General features: G+C 44.0%; 4 long non-coding RNA genes and 1 pseudogene across 9 annotated transcripts; all 5 read right to left on the minus strand.

Moving 5' to 3' along the window:
- Positions 1-2,231: 2,231 nt before the first annotated feature.
- LOC123063874 (uncharacterized) lies at positions 2,232-2,370 on the minus strand (annotated as a pseudogene).
- Positions 2,371-8,358: 5,988 nt separating this feature from the next.
- Positions 8,359-13,502, minus strand: LOC123062179 (uncharacterized). 4 transcript variants are annotated; one of them, XR_006429567.1, is made up of 10 exons: positions 13,382-13,502; positions 12,905-13,243; positions 12,515-12,658; positions 12,168-12,434; positions 11,963-12,065; positions 11,718-11,848; positions 11,548-11,629; positions 11,337-11,469; positions 10,983-11,198; positions 8,359-8,937 (listed from the first exon to the last, which is right to left on the minus strand). It is a non-coding gene; the product is annotated as an uncharacterized lncRNA (long non-coding RNA). The 4 variants fall into 4 exon arrangements; XR_006429566.1 differs by lacking the exon at positions 13,382-13,502 and having other exon boundaries at positions 12,905-13,284; XR_006429569.1 differs by lacking the exon at positions 13,382-13,502 and having other exon boundaries at positions 11,963-12,086; positions 12,905-13,284.
- Positions 9,238-10,564, minus strand: LOC123062181 (uncharacterized). Its single transcript, XR_006429570.1, has 6 exons — positions 10,470-10,564; positions 10,123-10,389; positions 9,918-10,020; positions 9,673-9,803; positions 9,503-9,584; positions 9,238-9,424 (listed from the first exon to the last, which is right to left on the minus strand). It is a non-coding gene; the product is annotated as an uncharacterized lncRNA (long non-coding RNA).
- A 14-nt stretch (positions 13,503-13,516) lies between the features above and the next one.
- LOC123062182 (uncharacterized) lies at positions 13,517-16,727 on the minus strand. Of its 3 annotated transcripts, none has more exons than XR_006429571.1 (10): positions 16,605-16,727; positions 16,258-16,524; positions 16,053-16,155; positions 15,808-15,938; positions 15,638-15,719; positions 15,427-15,559; positions 14,950-15,288; positions 14,560-14,703; positions 14,213-14,479; positions 13,517-14,110 (listed from the first exon to the last, which is right to left on the minus strand). It is a non-coding gene; the product is annotated as an uncharacterized lncRNA (long non-coding RNA). The 3 variants fall into 3 exon arrangements; XR_006429572.1 differs by having other exon boundaries at positions 13,517-14,131; XR_006429573.1 differs by having other exon boundaries at positions 16,053-16,176.
- Positions 16,728-18,051: 1,324 nt separating this feature from the next.
- LOC123058614 (uncharacterized) lies at positions 18,052-18,960 on the minus strand. The gene is made up of 5 exons (XR_006427246.1): positions 18,831-18,960; positions 18,613-18,742; positions 18,433-18,533; positions 18,281-18,354; positions 18,052-18,174 (listed from the first exon to the last, which is right to left on the minus strand). It is a non-coding gene; the product is annotated as an uncharacterized lncRNA (long non-coding RNA).
- Positions 18,961-23,812: the final 4,852 nt, after the last annotated feature.

Consider the following 23,812-nt stretch of genomic DNA (forward strand, 5'->3'; position numbering starts at 1 on the left):
CGGCAGAATCCACGCCGGATCGCGCGTCCGCGGCAGGATCGGCACCGGATCCCGTGCCTGCACCAGCTTCCGCGCCTGAAGGCCCACCTGGCTGGCGGCGCACGTAGTGGCGGGGTCCGCCCGCTGGCCAGCGAGGCGGAGGCTGGCATGTGTCACCAGCTGATTGGCGCGGAGCGGACGGCGCGCCTGGCGCAGTGGGAGGTGCCCGCATGGCAGTTGCGGGCTGGCTGCTGCCGCGCCCGGTAGTTGGGGCGGAACCCGACACGCTGACGCCCTGCTGCAGCCAGATCCCGTGGGGGATTCATTGGCGCGCTGCTGGGGCACCGATCCCGAGGCGGATATGTCCCCCGTTCGGTGGCACATGAAATATCGCTCGTTTGGAGCGTATTGTGCACCGTTTTGAGGATTTCCTTCGCCATTTTCTTCAACGCTTGCATCTGCATCAGTACAGGACTCAAGAGCAAGGTTATGAGGATTAGTCAATAGTGGATCATCACAATCATTTTCCCCTTGATGAGCGCCGATGAGACTGGATGGTAGAAGAAGTATTTCTTGACGTAGGAAGAGCTCCGGCATTGGGGTGAAGATTTGCGAAGGGAAATTTTGTTTCATCAAACACTACATCTCGGGAGATATAGACACGACCCGTGGGAATGTCAAGGCACTTAACGCCCTTGTGTTGGGCACTATAATCGATGAATGCACACTGTTTAGATCTAAGCATGAGTTTGCGATCATTGTAGGGGCGAAGATTTGGCCAACAGGCGCATCCAAACACACGAAGTGACGTGTAGTCTGGTTTGGTGTGAAGAGCCTTTCCATGGGAGTTTCATTGTTAATCACACGACTAGGTAGCATATTTATAATGTGGACAGCAGTGAGGAAGGCCTCGTCCCAAAATTTAAGGGGCATGGAGGCGCCAACTAGAAGGGAAAAACCAACATCAACAATATGTCGATGCTTGCACTCGGCTGACCCATTCTGTTGATGAGCATGAGGACACGAAACATGATGGGATATGCCAAGTTTCTGAAAAAATGAGTTTAGCTTCTCATATTCCCCTCCCCAATCAGATTGGAGAGCAAGAATTTTACTGTCAAATTTTCTTTCTACAATGGCTTGAAAGTTGAGAAAAACTTGGCAAACATCCGAACGTTTCTTAAGGAGATAGATCCATGTGAACTTGCTATAGTCGTCAATGAAACTCACATTATATGTATGTCTACCAACAGAGGAGGGGGCAGGCCCCCAGACATCAGAAAAAATGAGTTGTAAAGGTTTGGTAGAAATACTTGTAGAAATTGGATAAGGCAATTGGTGGCTCTTGGCCCTTTGACACGAATCACAAATTATTTCAACATCACGATCCCCAACATATGGGAGTTTATTTTTCCTAAGCAAACGCTCAACTAAAGAGAAACTTGCATGACCTAATCGATCGTGCCACCGTGTTGAAGACACTTTGGTGACACTAAGAGCTTGTTTATTCGATCTTCTAATCTCTGGAATCAACGGGTAAAGCCCACGAACACATCTACCTCGATACAGCACCCTCCTCGTTGCCTGATCCTTGATCAAAAAGAAGAAGGGGTGAAATTCAAGAAAGACATGATTATCAATGGCAATGCGGTGGACAGAAAGGATATTTTTGTTGGCACTAGGGACATGCAAGATGCGTTTGAGATGAATTTTTCTATGAGGGGTTTTAATAATTGAGTGACCAATATGACCAATCTTCATACCTTCTCCACTAGCAGTGTGGATGTGATCTTGGCCGCGGTACTTCTCCCGCATGGTCACCTTCTCCAGCTCACCGGTGATGTGGTTTGTGGCACCGCTGTCGACGTACCAATTTGTGTCGACGCCGTAGGAAGTTTCAGCAGCCCCGGCCACCTTTTCATCTTGAGATGAATCTTCATCTTCATCAAACCGGTACCAACAGTCTTTTGCAGAGTGGCCCAGCTTACCGCAGATTTGGCAGCGGATAGCATCAGGCCGAGACTTGTTGGTGGAGCCATTAGATCGGCGGCCGCCCTTGGTGTTGGAGTAGGAGGGTCGGCCACCGCTGCGTGCGTTGTTGTTGCTGCTGATGTTGCCCCCGCTAGGGCCTCTGCTCTTCCCGCGAGGAGGGCCATGAGGACGAGAGCCACCGCCACGCCCGCGGGTGGCGACATTTGCCGAAGACTTGAAGCCGCCACCGGTCCCAGCCCCTTGGAAGAGGGCCACTCGTTGATCGAAGTTGCTCATCTGAGCGAACAGTTCGTCAAGAGTGACCGGGATGACACGAGCATCAAGGGCAGAGACCAGTGGCTGATATTCCATGTCCAGGGCGTTGATGATGTAGGAGATGAGCTTGTCGTCGTCCAGGGGTTTGCCGGCCGCCGCGAGCTCGTCAGCGAGAGATCGCATGTGTGCGAAGAAGGTGGCCACGGATTGTGTGCCCTTCTGCGCGTTGGTGAGCGCCGCCCGGATGTTGTTGACGCGGGACAGCGAGGTCGACGAGAACATCTTCGCCAGCGCCGACCAGAGCTCGTGTGCATGGACGATCGACGTGACCTGCACGAGCACTTCCTTCGAGAGGTTATTCAGGAGATATCCCAGTACCTGATGATCCTCCCGGATCCACACGTGGTGGAGCGGATTTGGGATGGACTCCTCCTTGCCATCCTTGTCCTTGGTGACGACGACTTTGGCCGGCTCGGGTATGCTTCCATCAACATACCCGAAGAAACCAGCACCTCAGAGCTGCGGCGTGATCTGGGTGCGCCAGAGGATGTAGTTGGTGCGGGTGAGGCGCTCGGTGATCTGGCCGGAGAGGGTTGAGTTGGAGGAGCCGGAGGAGGCCATGGTAGGAGGTTTGTGGCAATGGAGGAACTAAATGAGATGGAAGAGGTAGGCTCTGATTACCATGTGAGAGAACGTCGTATCCTGCCTAGGGCGACGGTTGCGTGTTATATAGAGCGGGGCGTGACTCCCGTATAGCGTACAGAGAAGATTACATTGTTAGGATCCTTAACTTGAAGCCCAAGGGATAGACTAGAGAGAGAGATAGTTACAAGAGATAAGATGAAATCACAACTAACTACCCTAGTCTAGGCTCGGTGGAGATGTCCTGGTTGAATCGGACCTTGCACGCCATATCTGTCGCTTAACAGGTACACGTTTGAGGAGAAGTGAAGAAGGAGAGTGAAGTGGAAAAAGGGGTGAGGCCGAGTGGGTGGATGCGTGTGTGGAACGGACTCGGCTCCCCTGACATACTGCAGGGCGCAGTTGGGTCAATGACAGGTGGGCCAACTTGCTTTCGGGCCCACCTGTCAGTGGCCCAACTGCGCCCTGCAGTACGTCAGAGGAGCCTCGTCCGTGTGGAACGGTGAGGGGGTAGAATCACCTCGCTCACCGCTACTAAACAGTAGGAGCCGCCGCTCTGGGCAAGTAGGGAGGTAGCACGTGTTCCTCTCGGGCGACGGTGATCTAACCAGCAGCCTAGCTTTTTCCTGGTGCTCTTAAACCAGAATCGCTACCCACACGTTGGCATACCATGGGGCCAACTGAGACGAGCCCACCGGACAGTGAGAGCGACACAAGACAGTCGCGAGGGACCGCGTAGGAAAAAGGAGACACAACCATTGAAAATGGGCGGCGCTTATTCCTATGAGTCGACACGCTTTTGGGCAGGCCTGGTGAAAACCGGCGGTAAATCAGAAGATAAGGGTAAGGATTGTTTTATGTGTCTAAAAAAGAAGATAATGTTTTTTGATCCCGGGAAATAAAGCTAAGGATCTTGTATAGCGGTTAATAATCGAATTAAACAGGGGAATTTCATACACCACACTTAAAACAAAACAAGGTAATTATATGTTTGCATGCACTAATTATGTTTGATAGCAGAGTGCTGGGGTTACAGTACGTGAACCAAAAGAGCAGCAGGTAAAATAACAAAGACTTGGACTGTAGCTTAGCGGTCTGCATTTAACAGTTGGGTCAGCCAATACTAAAGGCTAGGCATATTGGCATCCAAATCGTCATCATCATGTTCTTCTGGATAACCAAATGAAACCCTAAGGAATTGAACAACATCCTACGAAAGTTTGCTCAGCCAGGCAACAATACGTTGAATTTCTGAGTGTTTCTTGGCCATCTCACCACTTGGTGTGGACCCAACTGTAGGTGATTCAGATACAACCAAGCGACAAATCTGATCACAGGCTGATAACACAGTACCTATGTACCTACCCATGGTTTCTGCTACCCTTTGATCCTTTCATCATTCTTGGCCTCCTCTGATCTTTTCAATTCAATATAGTTGTAGTCTTGCAGGACCTTCTTCTGATGATCTTCCATATAATGTATTGCCTTTTGAGAAACCACATCTATTGTGCTCTGTAAGTTGTGTAGGGGAGAGCTTGACAGTTTGACAGGTGTAGGAGGGTGTAGCAGATGTTCTTTTGATGGATAGAGTGTAACATCAGTCACAAACTGTCCTCTTCGGTGTGTCCAAGAGTCATAGCGTGGTTTTGGAAGATCGAGTTTATCTAATATACCTTCGAGCAGAAATGTGCCTGAAACCTCGACGATCTCCATATCATCGTCTATGAAAAAAAGAAGACCAGCTCATGAGTGTGAAGTGATGATAGTACTCATAGAGAAAGAATATGTATAAGTGAATAGTCTAAAGTGCGGGAAGCATTGCAGAGATTAGTAACAAGAGAAAGCATATAAATAAAGGTGCAGGAGCACGCAAAAAGAAAGGGAAATGTTGCCTTCATAATACCGAATGATAACAAACATGTTTGACAGGGTCTAGCTCAACATAGATGGTAAAAACAGATAAACAAAAGTAGGCACATGCTGTACACAAAACCAAAAGACACTTCGATGGATGATGCAACTGGTTATATCCCGGACCAAACGATATGCGAATCACATTCTTCTCTGCAGCGCCCTGGCGAGACGCGCGCTCCTGTATTCAATTATATCTGGGAGGTCTCCAAAAGGGAGGTTCATCGTAGCCGCATTTTGCATTTGTTCAGAAAAGTAGTACATATATCTGGTAGATAGGAGCCAACCTCTGGCAAGCTTCTTGCCCCTGATGTCTGATTCTTTGAGCTGATTTTCAAGGAAGCCAATCCGATTTTGCTGACGCTTTGTTTTTGCTTAGTTTATGTCCCTGACAACCGTGTTGGTCATAGTCTCTATGTATCTGACAACTTTGATGGCAGCACTATCTTCGGCGGCATCATTGTCTAAGCAATACTCTCCAGGCACAGATATGTCAATAATCGAACCTCCAAGATTCAAGGCAGCAGTGTTGAAGTTAACAGTAACCTGAACCCTCTTGTCCTCATGGATAGCATGATCGTAGTGGGCTGGGTTCATGCCAAGGTTGGCAAGGAGCATGTCAAGGATCACCCTGTGTGGAATTTTGAATATCCTTGGAACATCCTGTAGTAAGACAAAGGGTGAATTAGCAACAGATGAATAATCAGAGGTTGAGAGATATATCCTTTATAAGTAATATAAACAGTACTAAATGTATAAGATCATTTTTGATAATAATATGGAGGTCAAAAAGTGAGGCTAAAACGATTGGCAGTTTATAGATGTTCCGATCAATGTAATCAAAAAAATGATACGACATCTAATGAGCTGAGAAGTTGAGGACAGAGCAGGCGTACTGAATTTTGTGCAACCTTTTAGAGGGAACACATCAAACTGCTAACCTATCTAGTCTGATCGATGAAAATACATGGTTTATGGTTTAATTAAACCGTTTGTAGATACACACAAACATTTAGAGTTAAGTATCTTTTTCGTCTGTTTCACTCTGTGTCCAGGATATATATCATTGTGTATATACTTAGCAAAGAGAAAACATTTTTTCTCTGCCGTGCAAACCAAACAAAGGAAAGAGGATTCTAGGCTAACCTGGGCAAGCAGCCGTAGATTGTTGTTGGTGGAGGCAGCCAAGCTCGAAGAGCCATGATCCTGGAGCTCCTGGGTTGACATAGAAACTTGAAAGTGCAATCGATGGATCTTGAAGTTTAGGCAAATGAAAGGATCGAGGGAACGAGAGAAAGAACCAAGATGGTCCGTACATGTAAGGGCCACTGTACCTTCACTTAGAAGCCGAGTCAGGAAGAGGCAACGACAGGTACACACCAGAAGGCTGATGTTAGTCGGCGGAGGCGCGGCGAGAAGCGGAGCCAGAACACAGTCGAGCGAGGAAGTGTAATGAACCACGCGTGACCTAGCCAGGGGAAAACAGAGGAGGTGCTATAACGTGCTGATACGTCTCTAACGTATCTATAATTTTTGATTGCTCCATGCTATTATATTATCTGTTTAGATGTTAATGAAATTTATTTTACACTTTTATATCATTTTTAGGACTAACCTATTAACCGGAGGTCCAGCCCAAATTGCTGTTTTTTTTACCTATTTCAGTGTTTTGCAGAAAAGGAATATCAAACAAAGTCCAAATGGAATGAAACCTTCGGGAACGTGATTTTCTCAACAAACGTGATCCAGAAGACTTGGAGTGGGCGTCAAGAAACAATTGAGGAGGCCACGAGGCAGGGGGCGCGCCTACCCCCTGGGTGTGCCCTCCACCCTCGTGGGCCTCTCGTTGCTCCACCGACCTACTTCTTCCTCCTATATAAGTCCACATACCCCGCAAACATCCATGAGCACCACGAAAACCTAATTCCACCGCCGCAACCTTCTGTACCCGAGAGATCCCATCTTGGGGCCTTTTCCGGAGCTCCGCCGGAGGGGGCATTGATCACGGAGGGCCTCTACATCAACTCCATGGCCTCTCTGGTGATGTGTGAGTGGTTTACTTCAGAATTTCGGGTCCATAGCTAGTAGCTAGATGACTTTTTCTCTCTCTTTGGATCTCAATACAAAGTTATCCTCGATCTTCTTGGAGATCTATTCGATGTAATCTTCTTTTGCGGTGTGTTTGTCGAGATCCGATGAATTATGGGTTTATGATCAAGTTTATCTATGAACAATATTTGATGCTTCTCTGAATTCTTTTATGTATGATTGGTTATCTTTGCAAGTCTCTTCGAATTATTAGTTTGGTTTGGCCTACTAGATTGATCTTTCTTGCATTGGGAGAAGTGCTTAGCTTTGGGTTCAATCTTGCGGTGCTCGATCCCAGTGACAGTAGGGAAAACGACACGTATTGTATTGTTTCCATCAAGAATAAAAAGATGGGGTTTATATCATATTGCACGAGTTTATCCCTCTACATCATGTCATTTTGCTTAAGGCGTTACTCTGTTCTTATGAACTTAATACTCTAGATGCATGCTGGATAGGTCGATGTGTGGAGTAATAGTAGTAGATGCAGAATCGTTTCGGTCTACTTGTTACAGACGTGATGCCTATATACATGATCATACCTAGATATTCTCATAACTATGCTCAATTCTATCAATTGCTCGACAATAATTCGTTTACCCACCGTAATACTTATGCTTTTGAGAGAAGGCACTAGTGAAACCTATGGCCCCCGGGTCTATCTTCCATCATATTAATCTTCCAACACTTAGTTATTTCTATTACCATTTATTTTACTTTGCATCTTTATTTCTATTTATCATAAAAATACCAAAAATATTATCTTATCATATCTATCAGATCTCACTCTCGTAAGTGACCGTGAAGGGATTGCCAACCCCTTTATCGCGTTGGTTGCGAGGTTCTAATTTTTTTGTGTAGGTGCATGGGACTCGAGCGTGATCTCCTATTAGATTGAAACCTTGGTTCTCAAAAACTGAAGGAAATACTTACGCTACTTTACTGCATCACTCTTTCCTCTTTAAGGAAAAACCAACGCAGTGCTTAAGAGGTAACACGTGCTTCTATATGCGGGCTCGGCAAACGAAAGCCCAGCAGAGCATGAATGGGCCGCATGTATCTCTACACTTTATAAAAAATCCATTCGATTTGTTTATTTTTCCGGTTGGTCGTTTGTTTTTCCTCTAGTTCTAGAAAAAAACTGAACTCGTGCTATTTGTGTCTTCCCGAGGTCCTGTATTCATGAGCATGCAAGCACCCATGAAAAAATTAGCCATACACAAATTTTAAAAATCCTTTAAAAGGAGGGGTGGACCAGAAGTTAAAATCACATGTTGATATGATCGTTTCTCCGTTAAAAAAACATCGGCACCGACCAAGTGCAGCAAAACCGGAGACTGAAGATGTGGTTTTAAGTGTCAAAGCTTAGCATGCAAATCCACACTCTACATATAAATCAAAATAAAATTATCAAATTAACCTAGAATTAAAAGAACATATATATGACACGGTGATGAATAGACATACAGTCAAGTGAATAGACTGATCTTTAAGTGAAAGGAAACGCACATGAACATTATATTTAACCATGTTTTCAACAGCAGCCTAGTCCCAAGGTAAAAGACCATAGTGTCATAGTTAATACAATACTGTTTACAGAACCGATATATTTACAATCCTACTAATAAAAAGGTTCATTATCAAAAGATCTAGAGATCACTCAGGAGACCGAAAATCAACTCTAGGGAACATCCACACTGATCTCATAAGAAGTTCCTTGCGTGCATCACTTCATGATGGCGTAAGCAAATCTATCATAGAGAGGTTCGATTTGACGGGCTCAAAGGACTCAATAGCATCGACATGGAACATCGGCCACCTTCCGAAGAAACTTTCAGGCGATGCACGAACAACAAACTTACATCTCATGGAAAGGAGACCACTGAGTTCAGGCGGGGTTTTCCTTAGCATTGAGGCCACTACATGAACATTGGGAATAGCAGGGCCATGTGAGTGCTGTTGCGAAGGACCTGGCTAGCAGATCGATCGATGATTTGTTGAGCCTTTGTGCCAAACAATTCAAATTCAGCCTCTCCACTTCGATCTTTCGCAAGGACAAACAATGTGTACCTGAACATTAACATAGATGAAATGAGCAGGGAGAGCAAATGACCATTGATTGATATAACATTGAATTGTTCTCATCCAATTGTAGCGCTAGTGCATGAACAAGATCAACGAGAGCACATATAAACATCTGGCTGGGTAAGCGATGTTGTAGCTGGCATGGACATGTGATGGCAGTCTGCACAGAAGGTAGCCCACCATTTTTTCAAATGTGAAACCCTGGTAATCACCACATTGCATCGGAAGGTTCCCGCCTGAGAAGTCAAGCATCGTAGTGCATAATCAATCTATCTGTAAAGATATAAATAGCAAGCACTATGGGAAGACTGCCAAAACTGCATGGTGTTACAATGGTACCTCCTTTTGATATAAGTTGATGTTTATGAGGTGGGTCAATAACACCATTGGATGCACATCGGCATGTTGGACCTGGAGAATAATCTTCGACGGTGCAGGAAGATGCTCAATGGCAGGGAAGATGACTGGGAGCCTAAGAAGCAGAGAGAATACAATACTTGAGTACAAAATAGAGAAAACAAACGCCGTATGAATAGACCGTGGCCCTCACCTGCTCCTAAATATGTTTATCTCTGGTATATCATGGTTAACATATCATTTGCAAGCACATCCACCAGATAATTCCTTGGACCCTAGCTCATGACAAATAATAATACCATTAAATAAATCGAAGGCAGCGGGAAACAAGCAAGCACATTCATCGGGTTGTTTCCTAGTCACCTTCATACATACAAACGGTGGTGCCGACAAAGATAACGATAGCCGGGTCTGTTTGACCCATGAAATGCACACTCTCTCCATTAAATCGAATAGCACTCTCACCCCAAAGGGTTATTCCAAGTTCGTGGCCACTAATGTAAGATGAGAATAAAATGGCAGAAGAGGATTCAATATAAGCTTTTTTAATAAAATGGACAACAGGAAAAAGAGAACGACGGTCAAATATAACAGATCAGATTACATACTTATTGTCAGAGAGGATCAGACGACGCCTGAATACTTGTCTAAGAGTATTGGGCACCCGAGTGGCTTTCACAGGAGAAATCGCCGTGATAACCCAGATAACATCTACACAAGTAAATGCGCAAACTATAATTTAGTGTACAGAGGTGTCCACCGAACATCATATCATAGATCATAAGAAGAGACAAGGAGTGTAATCTGTGTCACCTATGTAGGCTTGGGGAGTATCATTTGCAAGGGGTAATTCATTTAGTGGGGTCAGGTTGAATGCCCACTCCGGAAATACGTCGTTCAGATCGAAAAAATTCTTCACAATTGTAAATTGTGTAAATTGGATCATCAACGACGCATCGACCGGGTTCATGATGAAGACATCACGCTGAAACGACTGAACTCATACACCACGCCTTCATGCAGCATATCAATATAAGTGACAAGAAAATCTGTCGGAACAACTGCATAGCCATGGTTACCCTATAACAGTTTCGTGCTGCATCAGACATAGACTAACACAAAACAAAAGCGATACATTTCTAAAGAGTCCTGGATCACACATGAGCGTCGATGAGGATCATGTGCAGAAGCTTGACGGGTCCATTCTCTAAACCACCACGGTAATGCCATAGGCGAGACACACGGACGCACACTGTCTGTTTGTCCCAACCAGCACGTAGATCGGACAGAGCCAGACAAGACATCTAGCAAGAGCAACAACAAGAGGGCGGCAATTAGATCACAGATGCTATAGCAAGACAAGAATCAATACATTGTTGCTCTAGATCGACATAAATCAAAAGTTCTTCAAGGCAATCCCTAACAAAACTAATAATGTAAGGAACACACCAACAACAGAAGAGAGAAGCAAGACCACGAAGCAAACAAGTTGGATACATCGTCCGAGGACATCGACCTAGACAAGCGGATCGAAAGCAGAAGAAACTCACCAGGAGGGTGAGAAGGTGAAACCCTAGAGGCGGCGCTGACTGGAAAGGGGAAACTTAGCTGGAGATCCACCGAAGGAAACAAATGTAGATGGACATTAACATAGATGGACAAACAATGTGTACCTGAACATTAACATAGATGAAATGAGCAGGGAGAGCAAATGACCATTGATTGATATAACATTGAATTGTTCTCATCCAATTGTAGCGCTAGTGCATGAACAAGATCGACGAGAGCACATATAAACATCTGGCTGGGTAAGCGATGTTGTAGCTGGCATGGACATGTGATGGCAGTCTGCACAGAAGGTAGCCCACCATTTTTTCAAATGTGAAACCCTGGTAATCACCACATTGCATCGGAAGGTTCCCGCCTGAGAAGTCAAGCATCGTAGTGCATAATCAATCTATCTGTAAAGATATAAATAGCAAGCACTATGGGAAGACTGCCAAAACTGCATGGTGTTACAATGGTACCTCCTTTTGATATAAGTTGATGTTTATGAGGTGGGTCAATAACACCATTGGATGCACATCGGCATGTTGGACCTGGAGAATAATCTTCGACGGTGCAGGAAGATGCTCAATGGCAGGGAAGATGACTGGGAGCCTAAGAAGCAGAGAGAATACAATACTTGAGTACAAAATAGAGAAAACAAACGCCGTATGAATAGACCGTGGCCCTCACCTGCTCCTAAATATGTTTATCTCTGGTATATCATGGTTAACATATCATTTGCAAGCACATCCACCAGATAATTCCTTGGACCCTAGCTCATGACAAATAATAATACCATTAAATAAATCGAAGGCAGCGGGAAACAAGCAAGCACATTCATCGGGTTGTTTCCTAGTCACCTTCATACATACAAACGGTGGTGCCGACAAAGATAACGATAGCCGGGTCTGTTTGACCCATGAAATGCACACTCTCTCCATTAAATCGAATAGCACTCTCACCCCAAAGGGTTATTCCAAGTTCGTGGCCACTAATGTAAGATGAGAATAAAATGGCAGAAGAGGATTCAATATAAGCTTTTTTAATAAAATGGACAACAGGAAAAAGAGAACGACAGTCAAATATAACAGATCAGATTACATACTTATTGTCAGAGAGGATCAGACGGCGCCTGAATACTTGTCTAAGAGTATTGGGCACCCGAGTGGCTTTCACAGGAGAAATCGCCGTGATAACCCAGATAACATCTACACAAGTAAATGCGCAAACTATAATTTAGTGTACAGAGGTGTCCACCGAACATCATATCATAGATCATAAGAAGAGACAAGGAGTGTAATATGTGTCACCTATGTAGGCTTGGGGAGTATCATTTGCAAGGGGTAATTCATTTAGTGGGGTCAGGTTGAATGCCCACTCCGGAAATACGTCGTTCAGATCGAAAAAATTCTTCACAATTGTAAATTGTGTAAATTGGATCATCAACGACGCATCGACCGGGTTCATGATGAAGACATCACGCTGAAACGACTGAACTCATACACCACGCCTTCATGCAGCATATCAATATAAGTGACAAGAAAATCTGTCGGAACAACTGCATAGCCATGGTTACCCTATAACAGTTTCGTGCTGCATCAGACATAGACTAACACAAAACAAAAGCGATACATTTCTAAAGAGTCCTGGATCGCACATGAGCGTCGATGAGGATCATGTGCAGAAGCTTGACAGGTCCATTCTCTAAACCACCACGGTAATGCCATAGGCGAGACACACGGACGCACACGGTCTGTTTGTCCCAACCAGCACGTAGATCGGACAGAGCCAGACAAGACATCTAGCAAGAGCAACAACAAGAGGGCGGCAATTAGATCACAGATGCTATAGCAAGACAAGAATCAATACATTGTTGCTCTAGATCGACATAAATCAAAAGTTCTTCAAGGCAATCCCTAACAAAACTAATAATGTAAGGAACACACCAACAACAGAAGAGAGAAGCAAGACCACGAAGCAAACAAGTTGGATACATCGTCCGAGGACATCGACCTAGACAAGCGGATCGAAAGCAGAAGAAACTCACCAGGAGGGTGAGAAGGTGAAACCCTAGAGGCGGCGCTGACTGGAAAGGGGAAACTGAGCTGGAGATCCACCGAAGGAAACAAATGTAGATGGACATTAACATAGATGGACAAACAATGTGTACCTGAACATTAACATAGATGAAATGAGCAGGGAGAGCAAATGACCATTGATTGATATAACATTGAATTGTTCTCATCCAATTGTAGCGCTAGTGCATGAACAAGATCGACGAGAGCACATATAAACATCTGGCTGGGTAAGCGATGTTGTAGCTGGCATGGACATGTGATGGCAGTCTGCACAGAAGGTAGCCCACCATTTTTTCAAATGTGAAACCCTGGTAATCACCACATTGCATCGGAAGGTTCCCGCCTGAGAAGTCAAGCATCGTAGTGCATAATCAATCTATCTGTAAAGATATAAATAGCAAGCACTATGGGAAGACTGCCAAAACTGCATGGTGTTACAATGGTACCTCCTTTTGATATAAGTTGATGTTTATGAGGTGGGTCAATAACACCATTGGATGCACATCGGCATGTTGGACCTGGAGAATAATCTTCGACGGTGCAGGAAGATGCTCAATGGCAGGGAAGATGACTGAGAGCCTAAGAAGCAGAGAGAATACAATACTTGAGTACAAAATAGAGAAAACAAACGCCGTATGAATAGACCGTGGCCCTCACCTGCTCCTAAATATGTTTATCTCTGGTATATCATGGTTAACATATCATTTGCAAGCACATCCACCAGATAATTCCTTGGACCCTAGCTCATGACAAATAATAATACCATTAAATAAATCGAAGGCAGCGGGAAACAAGCAAGCACATTCATCGGGTTGTTTCCTAGTCACCTTCATACATACAAACGGTGGTGCCGACAAAGATAACGATAGCCGGGTCTATTTGACCCATGAAATGCACACTCTCTCCATTAAATCGAATAGCACTCTCACCCCAAAGGGTTATTCCAAGTTCGTGGCCACTAATGTAAGATGAGAATAAAATGGCAGAAGAGGATTCAATATAAGCTTTTTTAATAAAATGGACAACAGGAAAAAGAGAACGACGGTCAAATATAACAGATCAGATTACATACTTATTGTCAGAGAGGATCAGACGGCGCCTGAATACTTGTCTAAGAGTATTGGGCACCCGAGTGGCTTTCACAGGAGAAATCGCCGTGATAACCCAGATAACATCTACACAAGTAAATGCGCAAACTATAATTTAGTGTACAGAGGTGTCCACCGAACATCATATCATAGATCATAAGAAGAGACAAGGAGTGTAATCTGTGTCACCTATGTAGGCTTGGGGAGTATCATTTGCAAGGGGTAATTCATTTAGTGGGGTCAGGTTGAATGCCCACTCCGGAAATACGTCGTTCAGATCGAAAAAATTCTTCACAATTGTAAATTGTGTAAATTGGATCATCAACGACGCATCGACCGGGTTCATGATGAAGACATCACGCTGAAACAACTGAACTCATACACCACGCCTTCATGCAGCATATCAATATAAGTGACAAGAAAATCTGTCGGAACAACTGCATAGCCATGGTTACCCTATAACAGTTTCGTGCTGCATCAGACATAGACTAACACAAAACAAAAGCGATACATTTCTAAAGAGTCCTGGATCGCACATGAGCGTCGATGAGGATCATGTGCAGAAGCTTGACAGGTCCATTCTCTAAACCACCACGGTAATGCCATAGGCGAGACACACGGACGCACACGGTCTGTTTGTCCCAACCAGCACGTAGATCGGACAGAGCCAGACAAGACATCTAGCAAGAGCAACAACAAGAGGGCGGCAATTAGATCACAGATGCTATAGCAAGACAAGAATCAATACATTGTTGCTCTAGATCGACATAAATCAAAAGTTCTTCAAGGCAATCCCTAACAAAACTAATAATGTAAGGAACACACCAACAACAGAAGAGAGAAGCAAGACCACGAAGCAAACAAGTTGGATACATCGTCCGAGGACATCGACCTAGACAAGCGGATCGAAAGCAGAAGAAACTCACCAGGAGGGTGAGAAGGTGAAACCCTAGAGGCGGCGCTGACTGGAAAGGGGAAACTGAGCTGGAGATCCACCGAAGGAAACAAATGTAGATGGACATTAACATAGATGGACAAACAATGTGTACCTGAACATTAACATAGATGAAATGAGCAGGGAGAGCAAATGACCATTGATTGATATAACATTGAATTGTTCTCATCCAATTGTAGCGCTAGTGCATGAACAAGATCGACGAGAGCACATATAAACATCTGGCTGGGTAAGCGATGTTGTAGCTGGCATGGACATGTGATGGCAGTCTGCACAGAAGGTAGCCCACCATTTTTTCAAATGTGAAACCCTGGTAATCACCACATTGCATCGGAAGGTTCCCGCCTGAGAAGTCAAGCATCGTAGTGCATAATCAATCTATCTGTAAAGATATAAATAGCAAGCACTATGGGAAGACTGCCAAAACTGCATGGTGTTACAATGGTACCTCCTTTTGATATAAGTTGATGTTTATGAGGTGGGTCAATAACACCATTGGATGCACATCGGCATGTTGGACCTGGAGAATAATCTTCGACGGTGCAGGAAGATGCTCAATGGCAGGGAAGATGACTGGGAGCCTAAGAAGCAGAGAGAATACAATACTTGAGTACAAAATAGAGAAAACAAACGCCGTATGAATAGACCGTGGCCCTCACCTGCTCCTAAATATGTTTATCTCTGGTATATCATGGTTAACATATCATTTGCAAGCACATCCACCAGATAATTCCTTGGACCCTAGCTCATGACAAATAATAATACCATTAAATAAATCGAAGGCAGCGGGAAACAAGCAAGCACATTCATCGGGTTGTTTCCTAGTCACCTTCATACATACAAACGGTGGTGCCGACAAAAATAACGATAGCCGGGTCTGTTTGACCCATGAAATGCACACTCTCTCCATTAAATCGAATAGCACTCTCACCCCAAAGGGTTATTCCAAGTTCGTGGCCACTAATGTAAGATGAGAATAAAATGGCAGAAGAGGATTCAATATAAGCTTTTTTAATAAAATGGACAACAGGAAAAAGAGAACGACGGTCAAATATAACAGATCAGATTACATACTTATTGTCAGAGAGGATCAGACGGCGCCTGAATACTTGTCTAAGAGTATTGGGCACCCGAGTGGCTTTCACAGGAGAAATCGCCGTGATAACCCAGATAACATCTACACAAGTAAATGCGCAAACTATAATTTAGTGTACAGAGGTGTCCACCGAACATCATATCATAGATCATAAGAAGAGACAAGGAGTGTAATCTGTGTCACCTATGTAGGCTTGGGGAGTATCATTTGCAAGGGGTAATTCATTTAGTGGGGTCAGGTTGAATGCCCACTCCGGAAATACGTCGTTCAGATCGAAAAAATTCTTCACAATTGTAAATTGTGTAAATTGGATCATCAACGACGCATCGACGGGGTTCATGATGAAGACATCACGCTGAAACGACTGAACTCATACACCACGCCTTCATGCAGCATATCAATATAAGTGACAAGAAAATCTGTCGGAACAACTGCATAGCCATGGTTACCCTATAACAGTTTCGTGCTGCATCAGACATAGACTAACACAAAACAAAAGCGATACATTTCTAAAGAGTCCTGGATCGCACATGAGCGTCGATGAGGATCATGTGCAGAAGCTTGACAGGTCCATTCTCTAAACCACCACGGTAATGCCATAGGCGAGACACACGGACGCACACGGTCTGTTTGTCCCAACCAGCACGTAGATCAGACAGAGCCAGACAAGACATCTAGCAAGAGCAACAACAAGAGGGCGGCAATTAGATCACAGATGCTATAGCAAGACAAGAATCAATACATTGTTGCTCTAGATCAACATAAATCAAAAGTTCTTCAAGGCAATCCCTAACAAAACTAATAATGTAAGGAACACACCAACAACAGAAGAGAGAAGCAAGACCACGAAGCAAACAAGTTGGATACATCGTCCGAGGACATCGACCTAGACAAGCGGATCGAAAGCAGAAGAAACTCACCAGGAGGGTGAGAAGGTGAAACCCTAGAGGCGGCGCTGACTGGAAAGGGGAAACTGAGCTGGAGATCCACCGAAGGAAACAAATGTAGATGGACGTTGGACAAGCGGTAAATGCACAGGCGGGCCGAAATGTGAAGCCCACGGTAGGGGAAGGCCTTTTATTGGCCCAACGGCAAAATACAAAGGCAATAACAGGTGGACCGCGAGAATTTCCTTTTTCTTTGGGCTCTTAAAAAGATGCTGTAAAATGCATCATATATTTTTGATCAAAATGATTCTTCTCCTTTGCTAGCCAGGACACTCGCTAAAGATACGAATCAGAATGCGCATTAGGAATCGGATAACCAAAGTTTCGGTGAGAGTCCAGAAACATGTCCATGCAAGATAAGAAATGAAGTAAATATAATCCACATGATAACGGGATGCTAACAATCTCCCATATCAAATGGCTCATTGACCAGAGCAATGTACAAATCTCAGCAGATAGAACTGAAATTCGAGGTAAATCAAGTTTAACAAAAACAAAGAAGCAAGCCAAAAGTAAACGAATAAGTGCAACACATGTAAATGCAAATTTAAAGAAGAGCATCAACATTGATTAGGTTCAACGATTCATAGGAAGTTGGGTTACAACACAGGGGAACAGCCATGTGATCATAGTGTATCAATAGCCCATACATTTACAAAGGTAGGAACCCTCGCATAAGCACTCGCTAGTCTCTACACACGGAGGTCGTCGTGTCCGAAACTGAAACAACAGAGCTTGAAGTGCTTCGAAAGGTATGCCCAGGCACTCAACTTAGTTCACTTTGCGGCATCGCGTCCAGGGCATGCATGGATACATCAATCTTATATCCTGGATAGATGCAACCGACAAAGAGTAAGCATAGGGTATCGCACAAAACACAAACTGAGAAATGGAACTGCAAACAGCAAGCCAAAAGCACTCGAACCTGACAAAAATATGGCTTCTGACCAAGCAGCTTGATAGTCCAGATGGACAACAACATGACTGTGATAGCAGCCATTGTTACTCATAAGCAACCAAGTGATGTAGCGGTAAGTGCCCGCGAGTCAAAGCTCAAGCAGGGGAATCACTCGTACAAGCATACTGGTAAGAAACCGTCAACTCAGAACGACATTAACCAAAAGGTGTGAATATACAAAAGTTCCCTTGCCTCCTGAAACATGTGGAAGAACAAGAGGAAATCACCCATTAGAACGTGACAAAATGCATATCATCATAAGAAGACCCAAAAGAAATCGAAAAAAATGCATTATGCTTACCCAGGCACCATTTTCACTTCCTGGGCCGCTTGCCCGAATTGCTTCGAGCATAAACAGAAACAGATGGGTGAGACCTGAAAACAACACACCAAATTAGAAAGCTTTACAGTAGAACTATACTACTTGGACACGAGCAGAGAGACGGAAGGTACTTCTTTGCATCATAAGACTGATCGGGCGATAGCAAATCATCTTTCTTGGTGGAAGCGCCAAGCTACGGTGACCTCCCCTGCTCAGTGACAGACCCAATAGCCTACGATAGGGAACACACATAAACACATAAATACTGGTAGGACAGAGATATTTGGAAAGACAGATGATCCATAAGTTACCAAGGTATCGTCATTTGCATCAACAAGGGTACTGTCAATTGGATCAGATATCACAGGGGTAGTTGAGGCAGACACTTTCTCTTTAAAAATACCACGTTGAGCCTTTGGTTTAACTTCAGATGCCACACCACTATGAAAATTAGAGGGAACACATATCAAATACAATGGTGCATCACCAATTCAAAAGGAAATGCCAAGATCGGTGTGATTATACGGACCCAGTCACACTTGGCTTGGTGACAGAAGGAGGCGATGATAAAGCAGGTAGCAGAGCCTGACTCGAACGAGAACAACACAAAATAAGTGACAGGAGGAACCAAAGACATGGAGTAAGTAGTCAATCTAAAAGAGGAACCGTGAGAAAAAGAGAGACGAACGCTAGGAGTGCCAGTGATTGAAGGCGGGGGTGTGGAGCTGCCGGGCAGTAGACCACTGGATGATGCAATTGTAGCAGGAGGACAGTCATTTGGCAACGAGGACGAGCGAGTGGCTCTAGTTGTAAAACTTGAAGCCCGATACACTATAGAGGACTGAGGCTGCTTTCCAAGAGGGGTGTATATTCGAAGCACTTGGAATGACAGCTCATCATCATCACTGGTAAAACACTTGCTTGAGATGGAAACAACAAAACGGAACTTCCTTGATATAACAGCAGAGAGCTCGCGCGGGATGGCAGGGTCTCCACGTGCAGACTAGACAATCTCTAGAAGTGGAGCAACCGGTGATCGCCCATGGCGCAAGATACTTATCAGGGGCGCTCCAAGCAGCTCCCTTCCCACTCTGTCAAAGAAGACAAACTTGGCCTCACCAGGCTCATTAACCTCAGCGTCATCATCTCTTGCAACATAACAAATCCGGTACCTTTAAGACAAGGCAAAGATGCATCCCAATGAATACAACAAATCAAAAAGCATAGCTCACATGGTAGCAGTAAAAGTCTTGTGAATACACAGCTACCTTAGTATCGCATCTACTCCAGCACAAGCTATATCAGAACATTTGTAGGCAGTACCATCTGGAAGAGAAGACTTGTGACAGGTAGTGCATGAAGAGAACCACCAACATTGAGAAGGAGTAAGTCTGCTAAGAATGGCCGTGCAAAGGAATCGGGAATCCTATAATAAAGCAGAGGAAAAACATCAGGCAACAATTGTTAAAGATCATTTTTTATCGAACGATAAACACAGCTGGGCAAATGGAGTACCCGGTTATCAAACATATCCAGATCAGCCAACTCTCGCACAGTTTTTGTCTCTAAGTTAATCTGTGCATCAACCTCAGCAGCTGACTGGCCAGGTAAATTAATATGTTGAACAGGAGCGAAATTCTCACGCAACCTGCAGGTCAATGGTAGGCAAGATTATAAGCTGAAATATGGATGACCTAGGCAATATACCAAACCAAGTAAACAGAAACAAAGATACAAAACAAAGTATTGATTGACAACAACAGTTATCAGAAGATGTTTAAAAGGATCCAACTTAGTGAATATTAGATCACATGTGCACGCAGTAAAATATTGACCGTGGAAAATGAACAAACCAAATCACCTGTTGCGGAAATCACGTATACTAGGAAGGTCTTCATTTATGTACCATCAGCAGGCAGTGCTACCACTAACACCCCTGCATCCTGTTAAAGGACAAGTTCACGATCATTAATATGATACCAAGAAACCAATGTGGGTAGGTAAAATTACACATGTCCATTCAGATAAGCAAAACAAAAGCTTCTCACCATCGTAAGTTTTCACCAATGTACCAACAAAGATGATTATGACAGGTTCAGCGGTGCCGAGCTCCATAACCTCATCAGCTTCAAATGCCAAGGCCGACTCTCCCCACAGTATGACAGTGATTTGATGCCCCCTGTGTAAAACAAATTAACAATGGCTAGGAATAAGGCGACAGTGACAGAACACATATAGTTCGAATGACAAAGTAAATATGAAAATCATACGTTAGATCTTTCAAATGGATAACTCTCTTAGTGGAAGGTTCAGGTTAGCTTGCACTAACACATTGAATAGCCTCAGAGACTCCAGTAACCAATTCAATGACATATATAAGACCAAAGATAACCTTCTGTAAAATTCCCATCAAGTCAAAGGAAAAAATATGATTGGTCGCAGAATTACCTGTGAAGCGCTCTGGCATATCTGTAGGCCTAGGGAGTTGAGCTATTGGAGTCAATGCGTACATACAGAAGGGGAACTCTGCCTCCATTCCAGTTCTCTCCACAAGTTCAGTGCGTCTTGTAAACTTGATCATTGAATGACCTTCAACTGGCCTAAAGACATACTTCCTTGGGAACACCAGGAACTTCCGAATATCGTATATCTTACCCTCTTCGATACGATCCATGAAGTTATCAACATTCTTTTCTGGGATCTCAGCATACATGTGGTTACCCTATCAATTGAAGGGGCAGAGCATAAAAAACCATGTAAACAGGGAGTCGGAAATTACGATGGAACATGGTAACCGTAAAGATGGAACATGGAAACTCTACCTGCGCATCCAAAAGGACCATATATGTATGCTTGATAGGGCCATGATCAGTTCCCCCACGATGCTGCCACAACCTAGAGACATAAACACGAATGCGCCAAATGGTGCTGCCCTGGCCAAGCTGAGACAAAGGGATAAAGTCCATCTACAAAAAGAACAACAGATTAATATGGGTGAGGGCTCACACACACAACAACATTTTGGCAGTGTTATAGAAAATAACCTTAGACGAGGAACAAAATCACCACTCAAACTGTAACAATGAGCACAAGTAAACAGCTGTGCAAATAAACACAAGTAGATGCACACTACAGAGCCAGCAGTTTGTATGAGGCTTAACAAAAGAGCATGAAGATAGATAAGGCACCAACAACAAGTACAATCATGGGGTAATAGTAGCAACCATGGTAATCAAACATAGTATAAAAGCATAGATCAGTATAGACAACAAGAACAAAAGTGAAGCCATATGTAACTACTACAGGACCAAGGCGAGAAAAATCAAAAGGAGCTAGCTGAGGCATAAACCTCGGGGTATACAATATTTCGTGTCTCAGACGAACATTTCTCATCTTTATCTTCAATAAGAAACTTAAGCGATTTCCTAGACGCGACTCGTGACACAGCAACATACAACTGCCCGTGGGTGAACACAGGTTGCTTCAGATATACCCCAACAAAGGATAAGGTCTGACCCTGGCTTTTATTTATTGTCATCGCATAGCAAAGCCTAATAGGAAACTGTTGTCGTTTCAAGATGAAAGGCCATTTGGTTTTCTTTCCCATCAATTCTATTCTGGGTATGTAGACAACACTTCCTATATGAGAACCTGTCATAATAACAGCCTGAATCACACGATCGGCCAACTCTTTAACGATCAGATGAGTCCCACTACATAGCCCATTGGCTTGGCTAAGATTTCTAAGAAGCATAATAGGCACACGAGGCTTTAAGATTGTTCTATGCTCAGGGAAATTTATCATAGAAACCGCATTTAACACCTCAGTAGGATAAAACACATTACTTTCTTTAACAGTATCAGCAAATTCAAATATCGAGTCACAACTTAAATACTCTCGTCCACTCTGCGGCACAAGCGAGAGCACATGAATATTAACCTTCTCAGCCACCTCATTGTTAGGAGTTAAAATAGCTCGTTCACGAAGATACCTAGGGTTTTCATAGTTTGCAAGAAATTTCGTGTAGGTTGATGAAACTATCGCAAAAATGTTATCACCGTCAGCATGAATAAGAAGGTCATCGGGTATTTTTATCCACGTGGCTTCAGTCTCCCCTTCCCTCTTCGTTGTGGGCAGCTTTCCATTTCCAAGATCCAACACCCACTTACTAAATACTGCCACACCTTGCTGCAACACAGGATCCGCGCCAGGTGTCGGTGTCAAAACCGGCGGATCTCGGGTAGGGGTCCCGAACTGTACGTCTAAGGCGGATGGTAACAGGAGGCAGGGGACACGATGTTTACCCAGGTTCGGACCCTCTTAATGGAGGTAATACCCTACGTCCTGCTTGATTGTTCTTGATGATATGAGTATTACAAGAGTTGATCTACCACGAGATCGTAGAGGCTAAACCCTAGAAGCTAGCCTATGGTATGATTGTATGTATCTCTATCGACTAGCCTGGCCCTGGTTTATATAATGCACCAGAGGCCTAGGATAACAAGAGTCCTAGCCGAATACGCCGGTGGGGAGGATTCCTTGTCTTGATCACCAAGTCTTGTGGAATCTTTCGTGTATGTGGCAGCCGTCCGAACTGGCCCATGAGTATACGGCCATGGGGTCCTCGGCCCAATCTAACAGATCGGGAGATGACGTGGTGACACTACTAGGAAAAGGGCTATAGATGATATGGCCACTAATGGCGCACCAGAGACATGTGGTGCGCCATTAGTATATACTAATGACGCACCATGTGTTGGTGCGCCATTAGTGTCCAAGTACTAATGGCGCACCACATTCACGGTGCGCCATTAGTAACAAAAAAATTCATTTTTTTTCAAAACTAGTAATGGCGCACCAGTGGATAGCGCACCAGTGGATAGTGCGCCATTACTAGTTAAACTAATAATGGCGCACCACATCCACGGTGCACCACTAGTAAATTATTTTCATTTTTTTAATTTTTTTTATTTTTTCAAAACTAGTAATGGTGCACTAGTGGACAGTGCGCCATTACTAGTTAAAACTAGTAATGACGCACTGTCAACTGGTGCGCCATTACTAAGTTTTTTTCAAAAAAAATCAGAATTTGTTTTATTTTTTTCAAAACTAGTAATGGCGCACCGTGGGTGTCGTGCGCCATTACTAGTTTAACTAGTAATGGCGCACCACTCCCACGGTGCGCCATTACTAACTTGGCCCAAAACTTCCACCGAATGCACCCCCCCCGGACCGCCTCTTTAGTTTAAAAAAAATAAAAAAATGATGGAAATGTCAAAAAAAAAAGAAAATAAGTTTCCCATGTGATATGTGGTCTAATTGTTGGGAAAATTTACAAATATGAATTTCAACTTTATTTGCAAAATCTCTCTGAAATTTGTAAAATGGGCATAACTTTTGCACACGAACTCGGATTAAAAAGTTTTCTATATGAAAAATCATCTACTCGAAAAGTTACATCCGAACTGGAATGGAGGCAGAGTTCCCCTTCTATTTTTTTCCTTGTGTTT

Source organism: Triticum aestivum, chromosome 3A, assembly GCF_018294505.1.
Source record: "Triticum aestivum cultivar Chinese Spring chromosome 3A, IWGSC CS RefSeq v2.1, whole genome shotgun sequence".
Lineage (NCBI taxonomy): Eukaryota > Viridiplantae > Streptophyta > Magnoliopsida > Poales > Poaceae > Triticum > Triticum aestivum.